The sequence below is a fragment of the Felis catus genome, chromosome A1 (assembly GCF_018350175.1).
Source record: "Felis catus isolate Fca126 chromosome A1, F.catus_Fca126_mat1.0, whole genome shotgun sequence".
Lineage (NCBI taxonomy): Eukaryota > Metazoa > Chordata > Mammalia > Carnivora > Felidae > Felis > Felis catus.
The window spans coordinates 42566406-42586939 of NC_058368.1; the positions used below are offsets into that span (position 1 = coordinate 42566406).

A 20534-nucleotide genomic window follows, 5' to 3' on the forward strand; every position below is an offset into this window, starting at 1 on the left:
AACTGCCTTAGGATTTAATGGCAGAATTGAGATTGAAACCTGGACAAAGGGAACATTTTATTCTATCTATCTATCCATCCATCCATCTATCTATCCATCTATCTATCCTTTCCAGGAAAAAGAAAGTTATTCTAATTTTATTGCCATCAGCTCTTTAAGAGAATGTCTGTTTTTTGAAATGTAAGTCAATTTTAGATACTTCATTTTTTATTTTTGACAGGTGGATAGGCATTATTATCTTTTTAATATAATTTTTTTCTTAGTAAATTTAAATAATTTTCCAAGATGTTTTGGCGTTTGCATTTTTTCATTAGTGTAATGAATCATACTTAAAGGCCTGATTTGTTGATTTATGTTGCTTCTTAACAGTTTATTATGCTCTGTTAGTTACATAATTCTACCCATTTTACAGACTTAATATATGTATTACAACTAACGGCTTACCTACACTTAAACTACTATTATTAATTAGGCTTTCTGAATCTGTTTCTTCTTGGGTGGAAAATGCTGTAGGGTGAAGTCAGTTTACCTGAAAATTAAGACTGGGGGCTCAGAAATGGCTTCCTCTGGATTCTCCTATCAGCAGAGCCTCTGCTGGCCACTCCATATACAATAATTTTCACATTTGCCATAACTCTGTGGCTCTGTATTCTTCTTTAATTCACTGTTGATATCTTTATGAGCATCTGACATATAATAAGTTATTTGTTTTTCTCTTCTATCAGATACAGATAAATGCCATGAGTGTGGGGTGTCAGTTGCGTTCGTGCTATACCCCCAACGTCTGATACCTATGGATCAGGCATCCAAAAGATGACCACCTAGAGCAAACGTCTGAGAGAATGGACTGATTCATGGCATTCATCACATCCTTACCACTAGACTACATACCCTTGAACAAGTCCCTTAACCCCTTTGAAAATTCAATTTTATATTATACCAAATGTAGATATTTAAGTATGTACCTAAACTCTGAGTGGAAAAAGTTTATATAAATGATTTGCTTAATACATTGTTAAAACCAACTAAAGTTTGGTAACACAGCATAATTGATATTTTTTGTCACATGGGCTTGTCTACTTATTTATAAGACTCACATATAAAGCATGATCAGTAAGAATTTTTGAGGGTTTTCAGTTTGCTTTGAATGTCTTGTTGTGCTTTTTTACTCTGTGCTATCTTATTATAATGGTAATAGGAGAAATAAGGTTCTTTAGCAGCATAAGAAAAAAGTCTCGTGTTGGAAAAAATGGCCTACAGTGAGTGATCCAAGTCCATGCTTATCTCTGTCTGCATTTCCGCCCAAAGGACCACAACTTACACTTATTTCTATTATCTGAAAAAATTCTTTGGTAGACAAACTAGAAAAGATCTTTGCATAACATTGAGAGTGACATAGCTTATCAAATGGTCACTGAAAAATAAGGATTGTTAACACTGTCATTAGTAATTACTTAATTCAAGCTTCTTGCCTTAGAACAAGACCCTTCCCTTTTCTCTTTTACTGAATCTGTAAGAATTTATTATGACTCTTTAAGCCTTTGTCCAATGTAAGTGTAAAATATTTAGGTTGTGTTATTTGACTTTAAAAAGGGCCTATGTGTATCATGAGACAGCATAATGAAATGGTTAAGAGCAGAGAGAATCTGGGACCAGACTATGTAAGTTTTAATCTGCTTCTACTACTTAATAACTGCATGGCTCTCAGCAAATTGCTTAAACCCTTTGGGGCTCTATTTCCCATATTTTAAAATGATAAGGATAATAACTATATTTACTTCCTAGTGTGACTGTGAAGATTTAAGATGTTAATATAAAAACAATAAGGGCAGCACCTGACTTTGGTAAGGTCTATATCATATAATTCACTAGTACATAAAGTCAAATTTACTGTTTCATAAGGAGAAAAGCCACTCTTCATCAAGCTTTCACTTAACCATAGAAAAGCTTTTGATGTAGCCTTCTAACTCATTTGCTTTAAGTCAATATCCTTTTCTTTACAAGTGTTGACATTCCCCTGTGGCAGGAAAATCAACATTTTGAGTCACTCACTTTAAATAACGGACTCAGGCCCAGCTTTGGCACCTATCCATTTCCAATTTGTTTTCAAAAGCCTTTTAAATATTTTTAAGCCCCGTTTTCCATCTAAATATTGGAACATTTTTGGGTGCCTGGCTGACTCAGTCAGAAGAGTGTGAAACTCTTGACCCACGGGTCTTGATTTGAGCCCCATCTTGGGTGTAGAGATTACTTCAAAAAATACATAAACCTGAAAAACAATTTTTGAGAGAAAAAAAATAAATATTGGAACATTTCTTTTCTTCCTTTTCTTTAGGACTGTGCCATAATAGTAGTTATTGTGCTAGGATGAAACTTAGAAGAGATCAGCTGTCTGGAGTTATATTCATAATCCAATTGATTAGCAAATGTATTAAAATTCATGTATAGAGGAATGTAGATCTACATAAAATAGTCAAAAATAAACCTTCCCCTAATACACCCAAGGAAAAATAAAAGGAGGCAGAGCTGTCTTCGGGAACTTGAGGTCACATCCTTACTATTTCATGCAGAAACAAATTGTTTGCTTTACAGCAATAGATAACAAAAGCCCATATTAAAAATGACAAATACAATGCCAGCAGAGAAGAAAACATACTGATAAAGGCAACCATGTTGTAGACAACTTCTCTGGAAAATCACTTGTTATCCAAAGCAGGTGGCAATCCGTATTCACGTTTATGACAAGTTGTGACAAAACCTTTATTCTTGCAGCCTTCCTCTAATGTAAAATATCTGATTTGGAAATGATTTCAATATATAATCTCACTGCTAAGCCTTGGCATCATATCACCATCTTATATTGCTGTAGTTCAAGAACATTGATTCTAAAGGCTGATACAGAATGTTCATAACCACGGGGAAATAAACAGGGAAGAGGAGGAAATATGAGGAGAGACACAGACCTATACCAAGAATACTAAAAAGGTCTTCAATGACTATAAAAATGAATATTAATAATATAGAATAAAAATACAAAAAAAGACTACCAATTGTCAAACTTTATTCAAGATTCATGTAAAATGCTATCTCAATCTTTAAATTATTGTTATCTCTAACTTGAATGAGCACAACTTCCTCTGAGTCTCCAGAGAACCTTTTTTTTTTTTTAAGTTTATGTATTTATTTTGAGAAAGAGAGAGAGAGAGTGCATGAGCAGGGGAGCGGCAGAGAGAGAGGGAGAGGGAGAATCCCAAGCAGGCTCCACAGGGACAGCACAGAGCCCAGCTCAGGGCTCGATCTCATGAACTGTGGAATCATGCCCTGAGCCGAGATCAAGAGTCAGACTGAACCATCTCGGTGCCCCTCCACAATACTTTTTAGGATGACTATTAGGGAAACTTTCATGAGTAAGTCCGGATTGCTTTATTATTTCTAAGGATGAGCAATAGTTCCAATAAATGTTTAATAAATGTTTGTTGAACTAGTAGTTATTAATACATGTTTTATCCATTCTTCTCTATTCCTCACACATTCACAAGACACTGCAAACTCAAGTGTAGAGATGTTATTCTATTTACACTGTTGGCACTGACAGTCATCAGAATCATTGTAGAAAATCAATGGTTGTTTATGAATGGACACCACAGTTATATTTTTCACACAGATTACTGTATTTGACATAAAAACTAAGAATGCAAATATGAGGCCAGAACTATACAACTACTGAAAATTCACACTTTAAGGAAATCAAAGGTATACGATTCTAAGTTCATCAGTTCAAATTATTTACATATATTTTGCAATGTTCATTGTGGTTTGTATATAAATTTAATGCTTCATTAAGAAAATTTAAAACTTATACATGGATATGTTTCAGTGCTCTACTATAGAAAAGTTCTTCCATTTTGTTTTTCTGTTGTTGTCAGGGAAAATCCTGACAGATTTTACTCATAACATTATTGCTGTTTCCTTCTTTTCACTTCTTTTAAATAGAATCTTATAGCAGATTGTGTTCATTTTTTAATTACTGTCACCAAAGAGCTCAAATGGACTAAGATTATTTTGTAAGTTAAACAATACTTTAAACTTCCTGTGTAGCTGTTGAAACTGTCATGTTAATGTTAACTTACAGAATCACAGGGACCCTTTGTTGAAACAACAAAGACAACAACAACAACAACAACAACAAAGTATCTATGTATTTTCCTAACAAGATATTGAAAATTACACTTTTTATGATTAGTAAAAAAAGAAGTAAAAGCTTCTTCTCTTAACCATGTAAGTGCTCTTGAACAAGAAAATTAATCTTTTTAGTATTTATTTTCCTCTCTATATCTTTTTGTCCAGCCAGCTCATTTCTGAAAGTTTCACATGGGTCTCAGTTTCTTGTTCTGTTGTATCTCACTGTGTCAAATTGTAATGCTGACAATACGCCCAACTCCCCAGATCTCAGGATTAGGTTAGGTGTACCCCCGTGTGCTTGTAGAGCATCCTGTTATCATACTGTTCCTCTTTTGTATCATTTATCACATAATAAGTATCAGCCTATTTACAGGCTGGTCTTTCATTCTAGATGCTACATTCTTTGAGGACAAGAATTGTTTTATGTTATTCAGAGGTATGGGTACTCTAGCATTATAAAATATCAGGTTACTTTTATTTAACGTTCTTTTGCAAAGTTCTTTTTGGCATTCCTATTTGAATTCAATGCTTCATTAAGAAAGTTTAAAACTTACATAGTCCTGTATCCCCATATCCACTGGAAAGAAATGGTAACACGTACAATATTGCTGTAGACAATAGCTGTTTGCTTATGAAGGGAAATCACACTTATTTTCCTAACACAGAAGACTGCATTTCACATAAGGTTTCAAAAAACATCCCTAAATCTACTTGAAAGCTGAGTGAAATCTATGGAAGAAGAATTATTTCTATACTGGATATGGAGAGTTGTCTTCTAACAAGACAACAAGAAGTCTAAAGTGAGAAATACAATTTTGACTTAAGATAGCGAAGGAAACCCTATAATAGGGTCCTCCCTTAAGAATCACACTTTTTAAACATAACATTAGAATGTTGTAATATAATAACAATGGGGATGCATATTCCAATATATACCTAACCAGAAATAAGACCCGAGAACCAGGGAGGTAATTTGAAAGCCATATAATCACAAATAAGGGAGAAATATGGCCACCATATCCCTGGAACTATCAAGCAGTGATGTCATAAAGTTTAACAACTCCTGGCCCAAGCAACTTATTTCTCTTACATTAAATAAAGCATATTCAGGTCCCTTTACCATGAACTGGTTCCTTATGCTTAATGAATGATTTTTGTCAGTTTAATTTTTCCAAGTAAGTTTTTCTACAAGGAATTATTTTTTAATTAACTGTATGCAATCCAACCCAAAAAAGTATTTAAAAGACAAAGGTGAAGATAGGGCATCCACATTAAGCCAAGGCAAGCATAAATAGTTACAAATTGGGATAAAATGTTAAAATGAGGTTAACAGTTGACTTTTCTAGCTCAGGGTATATCTCAGGGTTCTATTCCCATTAATAGCAGAAAACTTTGTGGTACTAGATTGTCATCTATCATTAAAACTCTTAAATTTATTCTCGATATTGTGTCAAGTTGACATATTTCTTCCCTATATGTCAGAAGTGAAACTAAAAGCCTTGAACCAAGACACTGACTTACTTATGATCTCATCCCAAATCTCAAGAACTAGACACAGGCAAAATTGTGATGGTAGTGATATATCTTTGCTCATATGGTTATATCCTCATTTTGTTATATATTTCAACAAAGAGCTTTAATGGTATAGCGCATAGAAAGTAGGCATTGAAGAAATTATCCTCAGGATATAAATCCTGCCTCAGTGACTTATTAGTTTTGTGATCTTAGATATATTGCCTGGGGCCATGAACCTAAGTTTCCTCTTCTATAGAGTAATGATTATACTTTCCTACAAACTGAGAAATTGTAAAGGTAAATGAGATAACCTTTATAAAGTACCTAGTGGCATGATGAATGCGTGATAAGCCCTCAAAAAATGAGAGCAGTGGAATTGATTTCTTTGAAAAGCCTTACTCTTAGCATCTAATTCTCTGCTTACAGATATCTGGATTTCATTGGGTGCTGTAAAAAATGTTAAAGTTTTCATAACACTAAGGGAGTACAATATAATAAACAGAAATGCACCTTCAAAACTTAAGACTACCACTTACTGATTTTATCACATCAGATGAGACCTTAGACTTTAGCTTCTTATCTGTAAATTGGACCTAACAAGATTATTATGGAGCCCAAATCTCAGAATGTGTGTTAATCCGCCCGAATAAAATGTGCAGTAAGTACCAGCCTCTCTTCCAATTGCCGTAATGGAACTATTTCAGGCAAACTTGCCTTCATCTCAAGTGCGTGTCCACTATGTCTGATGTGATTGCTTGCTTCCCCTGGCAAATACTGTAACTCTTAAAGGGTTACTTTGCTGCTTAGGCCACAACCCCAGCATTATTCTTATTGCCTCTCTCCAGGCAGCACATACTAACTTATAAGAGTTGCTAGAAAATTTGTAACATCTCTGTTCTTCCTACAGAATGAACAGAAAACTCAAATGACTTCAATGAACCGGCAGTTAAGTAAATAAGTGAAGCTAAAATGGGTGGAAAGATGAAAAATGGCAATGGAGACATGGCCTCAAGTGAAGGGAATGATAGGCGGTACAGGACCAACAAATCTGAGGGAGGCTGTGCTTTCTAAAGTGGCAGCTTTAGAGGGGTCTTGTGGCCATTCGAGAGTAGAGTGGTGTTGGGGCACCTGGATGGCTCAAGGTGGTTCAGTGTCTGACTCTTGATTTCAGCTCAGGTCATGATCTCTGGTGTTTGGGATCAAGCCCCACGTTGGGCTCTGTGCTGACAGTGTGGAGCTTGCTTGGGATTCTCTTTCTCCCTCTCTCTCTGCCGCTTTCCCACTTCCACTCTCTCTCCAAAATAAATAAATAAACTTTAAAAAAGAGTGGAGTGGAGTTACTGGTTCATCCAAGCATTCAAGGAAAGCTAACATTTCTTAATTCTTAAATACTGGCAGCTAATTCAAATTTGAAACACTTACAATACCAAATAAATCTATGGGCTGCATTTAGACCTCAGGCAGAAACTCATGCCTTTGTACCCATAGCTGCTAAAATCTAAAAATCAAAGAGTCACCCAATTCTCTGAAAGTACGTCCCTTGCAACTCAGAAAATTGAAAATAATGACAATAACAATAACAACAACAATAATAACTCTTTAAGGACAAATCAAAGAGAGAGAAATTTAGATCACTGTGGTTACCTTGTACAAACAGACCAAAAAACTGGAGCAGGGTTTGGGAGTACTAACAGTTACCCACATTAAAGTTTTTTTTTTTTGCACCCCTCCCATATAACTGTTCTCGAATAAATAGAATTTGCAATTTGCTATATAAAAACAACCAGGAGAGGGAGTGGAGACTGGAGAATGATGCCACCTGAGAAGTATAGGCATTGAATAGACCTTCCAGTGAAAAACATTAAAGTGGAAAATGTAGGGGTGAATATCTTAGTCCCTTGAAACATACATCCTATAAGATCAGCAAATTATATATATTTTTTCCAGCCGCAAGCCTGATTCACAATATGGGGACTCATGGTGCATCTGTCAGTACTTAGCTCCATTTTCCCCTCTGAGGCTTCGCTGCAGGAGTTTCACAAGATGGAAAATTCACTTAGGCTACCTGCTCTGGATAAAAGTCTGGAATGGTGAACTCAAATCCCAAGAGCTTCTGGTACATACTTCAGTTCGACAGAGAAAAAATTTAACTGCACTTGAAAGAAAATGACCCTGGAAAATAGGTTAGCAAGGCAGCAGGAAGTATATGTCTCGGTATGTTTTGAATTTCGAATTCTAAGTACCCTTTATAGGCAGAAAATGCTGTTTTATGCCTCCAGCTATAAGACAAAAATAAAACAGAACCCCACCACCCTCTTATCAAACCATAAACTTCCTCCAAAGAGGCTCGATCTGTAGAGTTGCATGCATGAATTATTTGTGCCTTTAAAAAAAATCATTTTGTACAGAACCAAAAGCTAACTTTTCAACAACTTAGATGACAGGTATTCCTTGTCACATGAAACTATCCATTAAAGGGGACTAAAGGTTAACAGTCCATATAATGTATAGATATTAAATTTTATAATTAATTTATTCATATTATTTTAGATTTTATGGTGGAAGAAAAAAATTAAAAGCATCTTTAATATCCCATAGACCATATGGTCTACATGAAAAACATTGATTAACAGGATTATTTATTTGTGGGAAAATTAAATATCTCTTTCACACATACACATGCACACACTCCAAATATACATCCAACTTGTTCTTATGTACTTGTATATAAAATATTAATTTTAAAATAACACTGATTGCAGATAGTAGATGATACATATATACGTGCCTACATACATACATATATGGACGGTATGGAGGGAGGAAAGAAATTTATTATTTATTACAGTGGCCCTATGTACAGAAAGTCCAGCTATGAATGTCCCTTTTATTATGGATTATAAACATTGTTCAAAATAAACTTATTTGTTCATTGAACTAATAGCTAAAGCTACATTCTTCAGGTAAGAGAAGGTCAGGTGAGCTGGATCTGTGTGTGTAATGCTGTAATCCCACAGCATTAAATACAAGGCTAATGTGTCCATCCTAGATTTCTTATTTCCATCTTCAACTGTTCTTGAATTTGTCTTGTGTTAATGTCAAATTGGTGTGTAGTAAGTTTCTATCAATTTGAAAACAAATTAAGCATCTTTCATGTCAGAAAAATACTTATTCATTGATTTTGATCTAAATAAAGCTAAATGCTATTTTATAAAGAGGCATTTCCGATGACTGAAACGTTGAGAAGTTTGCTTTTGAAACACTTTTGCATGATATATCCAGATATGGGCAGAAACAAACATTCTTTGTTATTTGATTTAGTATGTCTTTAGTGATCCTCTGAACTTGGACAGTATGGTGCTTATGCCTGAGACATTTGTGGTATGCTTCAAAGAAACTTGCTTTTTAATGATGAAAAATAATTGTTACTATTATAGAAAAGTAATTTTCACAACCCCAGAAATAAAGGGGGCTTGGTTGGTTTCTACCTACCAGAACACAAGATTCATTACAAATAAATCACCTTGATATGGTAAGCTCTCTGATCTGAACTTTACTATATAAATGATCCTAACTATCCATGAGAATACCTTTTGCAGGGCCTGGAACAAACAGGCTATAAAATGAAACACACACACACACACACCACATATGATATCCTATAGACTATATGATCTGCATGATAAAACATGAATTAAAAAAGCAAGAATACGTATTTGTAAGAAAATTAAATATCTTTTACACACACACACACACACACACACACACACACACACACACACTGATGGTTGCTTCTGGTGAAGCCCAGCTTCCTGTTTCCACAACTATTTCCCCTAAGCCTTCACTTCACACTTGTTCGTGATACCACCCATGCCAATGACCCTCCCATTCAAAGCTCAGGGAGCATCCTAGATATGTGAAAAAGATCTCATAAATATAATTTCCCTTATCATAAGAGTGAATGGAAACTTAATTGTTGCTGCAGAGGGGTTATTTGTTCAAATTCATTCCAGATAGAATAAAGTACTTACTTCTATAACACTCAAAACTGACTTAAAAGTTATTCCTCCAGTCCCACATTTTAACTAATTATAAAGAGAAATATGATAATACTTACTTTAAAATGCCAGCACTAGATTTTAGAAATGCACAAATATATACACATAGAAACCATGTCTAATATTCAAACAACAGATCCATGGTGTTCTAACAACAAAATCCAGGGAAACCATTTTTTTTTTTTTTATTTTTTAAACTGATTGGTTCATTCACAGCAAGAAGACATTTCCAGCTGATGTGTTTGATTGAGTTAGCTGGTAAGTTTTATTGCTCTCATGTAGACAATGAAACAAATGCCTAATGGGGGAAATTGCATGAAGTCTTGCTTGGAAGCAAAGTTGGCCTCTGGCTAGTGAGTGAGTCCAGCTGAGAAAACTACTTTCACTCCCCTATAAGGTCTAAAATGTAAAGCAGGAAAGAAAGACAGAAGATGGATATTTCATTAAGATGGATGAACTCAAAAAGAGCGGCGATGCAGAGAAAGTTAATAAGGGAAGTAGGGAATAAGCAGTGTTGCAATTATTACCAGCCTCCAGCAAATTGCTCAGGGTCCCGTAAATCTTTTCAGGTTCAATCCCCCATGTTTAACCAGATGATCTGCCTAGATCTTTGCACATACATCTTGCCCCACTCTCGTCATTTATTTCCTCTTCAATGAAAAGGCACTTTCCGTTCAACGTTAAAGTTTTTGACTAAAATCATTCTACTATCAAAGCACAATTGTTAAAGTGTCTCTTGAATGGTTCCCAGAAATAAAAACAAAACGCAAAAATAGAAGTCTCTATTAGGACTGAAAACGTATTTAGAGATGTTTCAACTGACAGTGCTACCTGGCTTCACTTATTCCTGCACCACTAATATTTTTAGACTAAGCAAAAATGAATATATACCTATAAGACAACATTAAGAAAAAAGAGATTATTTTTACTCTTTATCTGGCTTTGTCTATTCCACTGCAAACCTGGTTCATTTGTGGGACTTCTCTTTTTTTGCACTGACAGGCATTCCCTTTTTTAAGAGCGTGTGAGGAATATTTTTTTTCTACCCTCGTAAGATCTTATTCCTGTGATCTTATTACCAAAAAAATTTAAAGAAAAATATGCTACACCAATTTGCTATTGGAAAGAGAGTGCAATTATTGAGCTATCTTTGGTACTAACTGTAATTTCTCACAGCCATAATATCTCCATTTCTAAAAATGGGAGCAAGAGTCAAACATTCATAATAGGTCGGTATTGGAATTAAAGTATCTTATTGTTAATATGGAATATTGTGTCCAGTCCATAGTAAGCATTCGGTTAAGTACCTTTATCATTGATGTATTATTTTATGATTGCTTTGAATTGTTATGACTTATCACTCGTAAGTCATAAAAGTTTCAGGTATTGAAACTACTTGCAAAATTTAGACTTGCTTTTTTAAATGAAAATTCTGAGTATCTACTGTGTTTTGTTACTAAACAATTAACACTTTCTATTTTTTTTAGGTTTATTTATTCTCAGAAAGAGTGCATGAGTGAGGGCTTACATGATCAGGGGAGGGGCAGAGAGAGGGAGAGAGAGAGAGAGGGAATCCTAAAGAGGCTTCAGGCTGGGAGTGCAGAGTCCCATGCAGGGCTCAGTCTCACAAACCATGAATGAAATCACAACCTGGGCTCAATCTCACAAACTGTGCCTGAAATCACGACTTGAGCCAATATCAAGAGTCAGATTCTTAACCGACTGAGCCACCCAGGTGCCTTTCTGTCTTTAAATAAAATCTTCTGCCACCTGTCACCTCTCCGAACTTCTATATTTTCTCCACCACTTAGACTCTAACTTTTTAAAGAAAGAAATATCTCCATTCAATCCAGTTTTGTCACCACCACTTGCTGCTCAATTGCCTGACTGCCATCTGGATTCTACACCTTGCTGAAATTTCTCACAGCAGTCCTTTCACCAAATCCAGTTGATTTCCCAGTCTTTACCTTATTTAGTATATTGACAGCATTTGACACCTTGACCCTCTCTCATTGATCTTGGGCCCTTCCTCCTCCCGCCCCATACCTCTGTCCAACTTTGAAAATATAACTCCACAATCTCGTTTCTGTGTATAACCTTAAATATTGGGTGTTATCCCCTATGTTGATGTTTCCTCCCTTTGTCCTCTTCTCTCTTATAACTTCTTGTAGAGCAAGATTTCAACTACTGTTTGTTACCATTTACCACTGATGGTCTTCAAACCTCAGCCCTCAGACAGGAAAACATATGTTACTACACCAGGCCTCTCAACTTGGATATGTCTCAGATGTCTCAACCCCAAGATGTCTAAAACTGAACCCATGATATTTAACCTCCACTCCTAAAACCAGTCTTCTTCATGTTTTCCGTAGTTCACTCAATGGAAGCAATACTCACCCAATGCCAAAGCCACGCCTGGAACTCATCCTCCCATCATCTTTCTCAAACACAATATAAATCAGGTATCAAATGCTGTCAACTCTAAATATCTCTCAAGCCTTCTTTTTCTTTTTATTTCGCTGCTACTCTCTTAATCCATGCGATATTATTTCCTCAATTCTTACTGCTGCCAATTCCCATATTACCTCTCTGTACACTGAAGGAGATCTTGTTACGATCACCCAGATAGGGGCAAAATCTATCGTAGAAGTTAAAGGCAAGGCTAAAATGGATTCCATTTTAGCCTTGCCTTTAACTTCTACGATAGATTTTGTACACTCTTGGGAAAATGGCTTCTTTCTTTATGTCTTAATCTCTTCAGATGTAAAATGAGGACAGTAAATCTTATATGGGGAGGATTAAATGATATACGTGGCATACAATAACTGTTTATTCTAATATTCAGTAACTGTTCCTTATCATTGTTTTGTCTACATTTGATTATGCCAATCTTCATATTAAACACTTTTGATGCGTTTCCTCTATAATTTAATATCTACATTTTCTAACTTAGTTTATAATTGGACTTTTCATAACTCTAGCCTTGAATACTCTACCCTGAACTTTCAGTCTGAAATTGTTACTGTATGCAGTCGCCTTTTTTTTCCAGCTCCTCTAAGTGCCAGTCTCATTCAGTCTGGGTCTCTTCACATGCAGTTGTATTTTTCTGAATCATCCGCCCCTCTGCCTTTGCCAGTTAAGTCCTACTAGAGTTAGATCTTTAAAATGTCATCTTAAACATGTTAATAATAGGTAACATTTGCTGCATGCTTATTTTATGCTAGATACTAAAGATATATATAAATAATTTCATTTTTTAAATTCCTCAAAATAGTCCCATGATGGAGAAAGACTTTCCTGAGCTCCGAAAGAGTAAAAATCGATTACACTGGCTATAAAACGCTTTGGTACTCTATACTGACCACAAACAGCACAATGCAAAGTCTTACTTAATTTTCTTTCCAGTTCTACTATGAAGTCCATGAGAACAGAGACTTTAAATATAAGGTTGTACAGTTATGCCCATATCCCCAGTTAAACACAGTTGTGGTATACAGTAATGCACAATAAACATTGTTGAGCTCTGAAGACATAAGGGAATGCATTACTACATCCCAGGTATTGTATTGAGTTTGCGTTCTTTACTATGAGTGAGGTAGTAAAATCCCTATTCTACAGAAAAGAAAACAGAGGTTCAGAGAACACCTACTTATTATGCCCATAGTAACTGTCAAGGCCAGCACTCACCTAGATTTTCAGACACAAAAGTCCAGGTAGAAATTTTTTTTCTTTATTTAAAAATCTTCATTAGTAGTCCTTTTAAGGGGATCACTGGGGCTTAATGCAGTGTCTGTGATAGATTCATGGCAATCTATTCAGAGGCCGCCCAACAAAGCCTGTTCAGGACACAGCTGAACCATGAAGTGGGTTGTTAACATAACTATAGGTCACATCAAAACTACAGGGACTACATCCTAACAAACCAGGTTAAGCAAAAACAGATTTCTAGTGTTAAATGCTGTTTATTTAATTTATAATAATTATAATAATTACTGGTATTAAATCTAGTTTTTATGCTTGTCATACTCTATTAGAATTAAAGCTAAAAATACCAGAAGTCATTTTGAGGTCATCATTTATGAAGCAAATATTTCATAGATCTTCTTTAACCAAGAGTTGTTATTTTGGAGAAAAATGATAAAAATTAAGCTAAGCTACATTTCTTCTCGGTTTCTTAGATGTGCTCTCATTACTTCTCTTGGGAATCTGTTTCTATCATCTTTTTTAAAACCTATTTCAAAGTCAAGGTTAAGGGGAAGGGAAAAGAGAAATAGAACAGGAAAGCAAATATTGATTGCAATACAGACTTAAAACTATGGCTTGCTAAGAAATCCATGGTCTATATTTCAGTCACCCCAAGAAAACTCCAAACTAAAATGTAGGTATCGGTGCATGTGTTTATGGTCAGTTAGACACCTAGAATAGAATTTCTTTTACATTTCCAAACTACCAGTTGCTACTATTTCTTTGAAATTCTTTCTACAAAACTTGACTGCTTGGAAGGTTAGATGAAATAGCTAATGAATATTTGATTTAAGTATGATATATTGAGATGCTTTTTAACAATCTATAATATTTCCTAGAAGATCAGTTTCATCTCTTACCTACAGATGCTTTCTGCTTTATTATTCATCATGGAAAATGGAAGAATGGACAGGCTGTGGAGTGTGAAGCTTCCAAATTTTAAGTCACAACTACAATCTGTATACTACTTTTCAGGAATTTTTTTTACAGTTATGCCATTTTATAAGTATTATGATTCAAAGCTTTTATTACCTCCAAATCTGCCAGTGAAGCTCACTATGGAGCTCACTGTTGGATTCCGCATGGCTTGCTGCTATTATTACAGGATGCCTTCAACTCCAAGAGTAACTTGTATTAAATCAACCCATCACATTATTTATGTCTTCAAGTTTCCTAATTCACTTTTTGTTATTGATTTTTGGATTTTGCTTTTGACCTATAAGACTCTGAATGGCCTATGCACATTTAAAATAACTATTCAGAATTCCCTCGTTGGTCTTCAGGAGCAGGGCCGACTCAGTGAGCTGCTCCGAGGTCTTGTGTCATTATGATCACCCCCTAGGCTTTTCTATCTATTCCTCCTTCTACCTTCAGAATTAATAGATTGAGAAGATTAGGTCAATTGGCATTTCTAAGGCAAGTCTGAATTAATTTTCTTTGGCTTGTCTTGTTGAATTTCACACTCCCTGAACATTTCTCACTGATAAGCAGATTATGATGCTGGCTCATGTTCAGGGATAGCAACTCCAAATGTGTTTACAGAGTTGTATTGTTACCTTTTAGTACCATCAACTGCAATAAGCATTATCGTTTATAAAGTTAAAGCTCTTCATTTTAAATTTGTGTCAAGAGGCTAATATAACTGTGATTTTAATTACTAAAAATCAATTTCAAATTAATGTGAAATTTAACCGTGGGAGATGTGTAGGAACCCAGAGACAATCAGCTTGGCCTTTACCTTAGGTGTTGTCCTCTGTAAAAGACATTAGCATAATGCTTGTTTTCTAGATCAGTGGCTTTCAAACTAGGGTCTATGAAAAGCTTAAGTCAAAGAGGAGTTCCTGGGGATTTATTATTGAAATTTAAGTCATGGTAAATCAAACTTACAAATAGTACAAATAATTTTTTTTTCAACTTCCTACTTAAAGTAGCTGCATAGAGAGAATAATCATAAAAAGCCACTGGTTTCAGTGTTTAAGAAACCACTGGTGTCATTAAGCAGAGCAATTTCAGGAGAGTTGTAGAGGAAATTCATATTGCAAGAGGTTTGAGAGAGAATAGGAAATGGGAGAAAAAGGATACAGACCCTTTTCAAAGTCAGTTTATAAAATGAATGTGAAAACAACTGGAAAGCATTGGAGGTTAAGACAATTTTTTTTAATTTGTTAAGATGGGACAGCATTTGAATCTTCATAGGTAATAGTGTAACTGTGGTGGTATAAACATTCCATATGAAAATCCTAAAAATGGTGGGAATAACCATGTATGCCAGGTGTAAAATCAGAATAATGTGGGTTAATCTTGGAGACATGGAGGGACACTGAAGTTTAGCTGTTGCTTTTAAAGTCATCAAAGGGAAGTGAATGAAAATACAGGACATGAGAAAACTACAACAAGACAGGTTCTGGAACCATTCATCTCAAGGGCACCACCTCTCTTCCAATGGTCCATTCTATCTTTTACTGCATTTATGCACCCTTAGCAGAATTTTACCAGTTAATCACCCCCCTTTCCAGACACACTCTCTTTACTTGGTTCAAGGACAGTGCCCTGAGACATACTCACATGCAGGACGAGGGGAGCCACCAAAGTAAACAGAGAGTAAGATGAGGGGCAAATTGAGGACAGTGGTGTCCTAGAAACCAAGTAAAGACAGTGTGTCTTGAAAAGGGGGTGATTAAGTGGTAAAATTCTGCTAAGGGTGAATGAACGCATTAAAAGACAGAATGGACCGTTCTCCCACATGCTACCTAGATTTCAGGGCATCAAACTATACAACGATGATTCTCAACATACATCTCCAGATACAACCTCCCTCCCTCTCAGGACTCGTTAATTACACTACCTCCCTGATGATTCTACTTAGATGTCAAATAGGCATCTTAAACTTCTTCTAACTAAAACAGGACTCTTAGTTTCCATCCTAAATCTACTCCAGCCCTAGGATCCTTCATTCAGGCCCAAAACCAAGGAATCAAGAGGTTAGACACAAATCATCTTTTTCTTTCAACCTCTATATTTAATCTGTTACTATGTCATATTAGCAGCATGTTTGGTAGGTGCCATGGCAAGATCTAAATTCTAAAATTACTCTCCTTTTAAATATCTTGAAAAAGGAAAATGAACAAAAATAATGCCTCTATTTCCTCAGTGCAGCTTTCTTAGCTAGATGTTGAGATGAGTTAATTGGATTTAATGAATTTATCTACAGATTAGAATGATCACTACAACTACTGTTACTACTACTATAGCCGATATCATTGATAATAAAAATAATAATTACTATGTATTTAGTGCTAACTCATTAAATCCATTTGAACCTTACCGCAATGCATTTCAGAAAGTATCAGAGGGGCTAAAATTTTGCTTAAAACCAGAAAGCAAGCAATTGCCAGGAATGAAATTCAGTTCAGTTCTATTGACTCTTAAGCCTGGATTCCTAATTACTAAGAAAAAAATACAAAGTTAGCATGTCAGGTGGAATTTGGGGCAGTGTAGGTAAATACATTTTTGAAAAAGCTTGCTATGAACTAGATTCCTTACAAGTTCCTGTATCCACAGCCTGTTTTCTCCTCCTCTTCCTCCTTCTTCTTTTTAGAATCCAAACATCACTCCGAATTATCTTAGTTTCTATTTTTATTATGTTTCTCTTAAGTCTTTGGGATATTGTTAAAACAAAGCGCTTCAGAGGATAAAGACAATCATTTTTAGTTACAAAATGTCCCATACATTATGTATTTTATTTTCCAAAAGCCAGAAAGAAAAAAAGGAAAAAAAAATCCTGACTGATGTTTGAGATAAAAGAAAAATGGTTTAAGCAGTTTGACTGGTTTTAACCTTTATAACAAAAGGTTATTACATTTTGAAATAATAATTTGAGTACAGATATAAAATAACAACACTGTTTAAGTGATTAAAATTAAGATCTAATATACAGATTTGCAGCATCTTTTCATGTATATTTTCAAATCATTCTATGACGTATTGATAATTTTCTTACTTAAATACATGGTGTTAGTAAGTGCCCCAGTGGTGTATTTGTCTTCTCCTAAAATAGCTAGTAATTTGTATGTGTCACTAAATTTTCTATGTCTCATGATCAGGTAAAAATACAACAGTGTCTCTTTCTTTAGTTAGTACTTCACAACAACCTGATCAGTAGAAATGCATGATAAAGTTTCCTTCAGGTGCTTGGTGTCTGAACATGCTATTAAATGACACAGGGAACAAGCTGGAAATAAAAGTCACACAGCTTCTTTAAGAACAAAAAATATGAAGATGAAAGTTATAATGAAAAAAGGTCCTTTTCATGCAATGGATTCTATGCTAATTCTAAACAAATTATGCCTTTTGTCCATGTGATAATCTAATTTGATCGCCATTATGCCTCTGAATTTCTGGAGGTACAGGATTTTAAAACTAAGGTATGGGGAGGGTGAGGGATGATCATAAGTTTTAAATGACAACTCTTCCCTATATAATTCATGTATTGCGTTATCAGAGAAAGTAATTTTATTATCTTGGCAAATAAAACCACGAATTCTAGAAATAGTTTTTCACCATTTTCCATTCATTTAGAGTGACCTTTCCAGACCCCTCAAAAGGTGATTCACCTTTCAAACCTCATGCTAATGAATTTCTTTTTGGTCTTCTCAGTTGACTGCAATAACTCTTGCACAGAATGTCCATATGACATAATCAAGATTTCCCTCATGGCACTGTCATATACAACCTTCTACTATAATTACTTGCCCAATCATCTTCCCTCTTATACCTACCAATGTACTCGAAGGCAGTGAGTTAATGCTATACTAATTTCTTGATCCATTAGAAAGAATGTCAGTTAAAATTCATTTTTTACAAAGAATGCAACAAGTATCAGGCACTTAAAAATGCACAATAAGAAAATAGATCTCATGTTAAGTGTTCTTACCATAACTACACACACACACACACACACACACACACACACGGAAAGGAAACATTGCCACCACCAAGGACAATTTATGCAGCATTTTCTTTAACAATATTTGTACAATATTGGGGCGCCTAGGTAGCTCAGTCAGTTGGGCGGCTGACTTCAGCTCGGGTCATGATTTCACCACTCCTGAGTTTGAGCCCCTCATCAGGCTCTGTGCTGACAGTTCAGAGCCTGGAGCTTGCTTCAGATTCTGTGTCTCCCTGTATCTCTGACCCACTCCTGCTCGTGCTCTCTCTCAAAAATAAACATTAAAAAAATATTTCTACAATATATATTTCTATTCTCATTGCCTAATTTTGGGTATTCTATTTATTTAGTGGTGAATAGTGAAAATCTATCTCCAACCCTATATTAGTAACATAAAATAACTTAAAAGTTAAATTGTCTACTTTGCACAGAATTAAATAAAATACATTAATATTTAGCTAGTGTTATAATTAGTAGCTACTTATAATTAAGCTTCTCAAAATATAAAACTGTGTATTACTTTATGTAATATATATAATAGATTTTTTAAGAATTTCATGACATTCTGAAAATGTCTGTGCAATTGTATATTGTATTCTGAGAATCCAATGTATCTCTGATTTCTAGTTGAAGATATATGGCCCAGGAAGAAGTAAACTGGTTAAATTAAAAAGAAATGTTTATTAAATGCATTATACTTTATAATTAATGATAAGGCCTTTGATAAACAATTTAAAATGGTATTCTTTCCCAAATTGTTTTCAGAGATGAAAAGTAGTTGAACGTATAGATGACCAAACTAAAAAAAAAAATTAGATAAAATGGCAGAACAAAGTATTACTCAATTAAATTACATAAGATGGCTAAAATTAGAACCAAGAGAAGAGGATAAATACAGGTTAAAAGTTCACATGTTTGGCATGAGGGGACAGATGTGATGATGAATCAGGATTATAGTTGTCTGTGTGAAATATACTAATATATAAATATGTAACATGTGTACAAGTAATTGCAATATATGAAATAAGTATACATTAAAACACTGTACTTCATCATAGAAATCTTTACATATGAGCTTAACAAGCTGCAGTTAATAAAGCAAAATCAGTCACTTGAAATATTTAATTTGCTCACATATTTAATCTGCTATTAAGGCTTTCAAAGACCTGACACTGAGACCATAGATCTCAAACCTTCTGAAAAAAACTCCTTAGTATCATGGGGACACTCTACCACTGATACTCTTCAACTAGTTGGAAATATTTTTAATAAGCACTTAAGAGTTTTCAAAAGCTAAAACTTGTTCTGGTGTATAAACACATAAGGTACCAATAAACATGAAATGATCTGTTGTTGGAATGAATTATACTTCACACGCTTGAATCCTAAGAGCATATACCCAACAATATGGATCCTGATGGATAAGTATAATGTTAAAATAATTTATGTGGACTGAACCTTTGAGTATGTCGAGGAACAGTGAAGTTAAAAATTCATGTCTTGATGGTTTTATATAATAGATAAGTATAATTTGATTTCAGGCATCAAAAATTTACACAGGATTGGGAAATATCCACTGTAATATAATGTATACACTAAAATATTACTTTGCAAACTTTAATATTCATTCAGATCACTTGGAAATCCTGCTGAAATGCAGACTCTGGTTCAGTAGGAATGGGGATTCTGCATTTCAAACAAGCTCTAAGGTAATGCAGATGTTTCTGGTTCATGGGTGGACTGCATTTTTAGTAGCAAGACCTTAAATAGAATTAGTTAAGTTGTAATGATTTACCACAAAGAGAAGAGATTAGGAAGAAGAGAGGAAAGGGAAAGTGAAAGATCTGATCAAAGATCAAATGGAGAATAACTTTAATTGATGCATAGCAATAGTTAGATATAGTAATGTTTGTTTCTTACCATATGGGTTCAGTATAACCCCAAAATGAATAAAAACATCAAATTCGGACACGGTAAATTCTTGGGCTGATAAGCCTGCACATAAAATGGTATTGCAAAGCAAAAACTGAAATACTAAGGCCATTTTTTATGGCCTATGCTATAATTAAAAGAGAGGAACCACTGAT

General features: G+C 34.8%; 1 protein-coding gene and 1 long non-coding RNA gene across 13 annotated transcripts in view; one reads left to right on the plus strand and one right to left on the minus strand.

Moving 5' to 3' along the window:
• The window catches only part of PCDH9 (protocadherin 9), a 918758-nt gene that overhangs the window by 856612 nt on the left and 41612 nt on the right, over nt 1-20534 (minus strand). The window lies entirely within an intron of this gene.
• Nucleotides 1-20534, plus strand: part of LOC109498345 — a 127577-nt gene that overhangs the window by 106161 nt on the left and 882 nt on the right. The gene's annotated exons all lie outside the window — the stretch shown is intronic.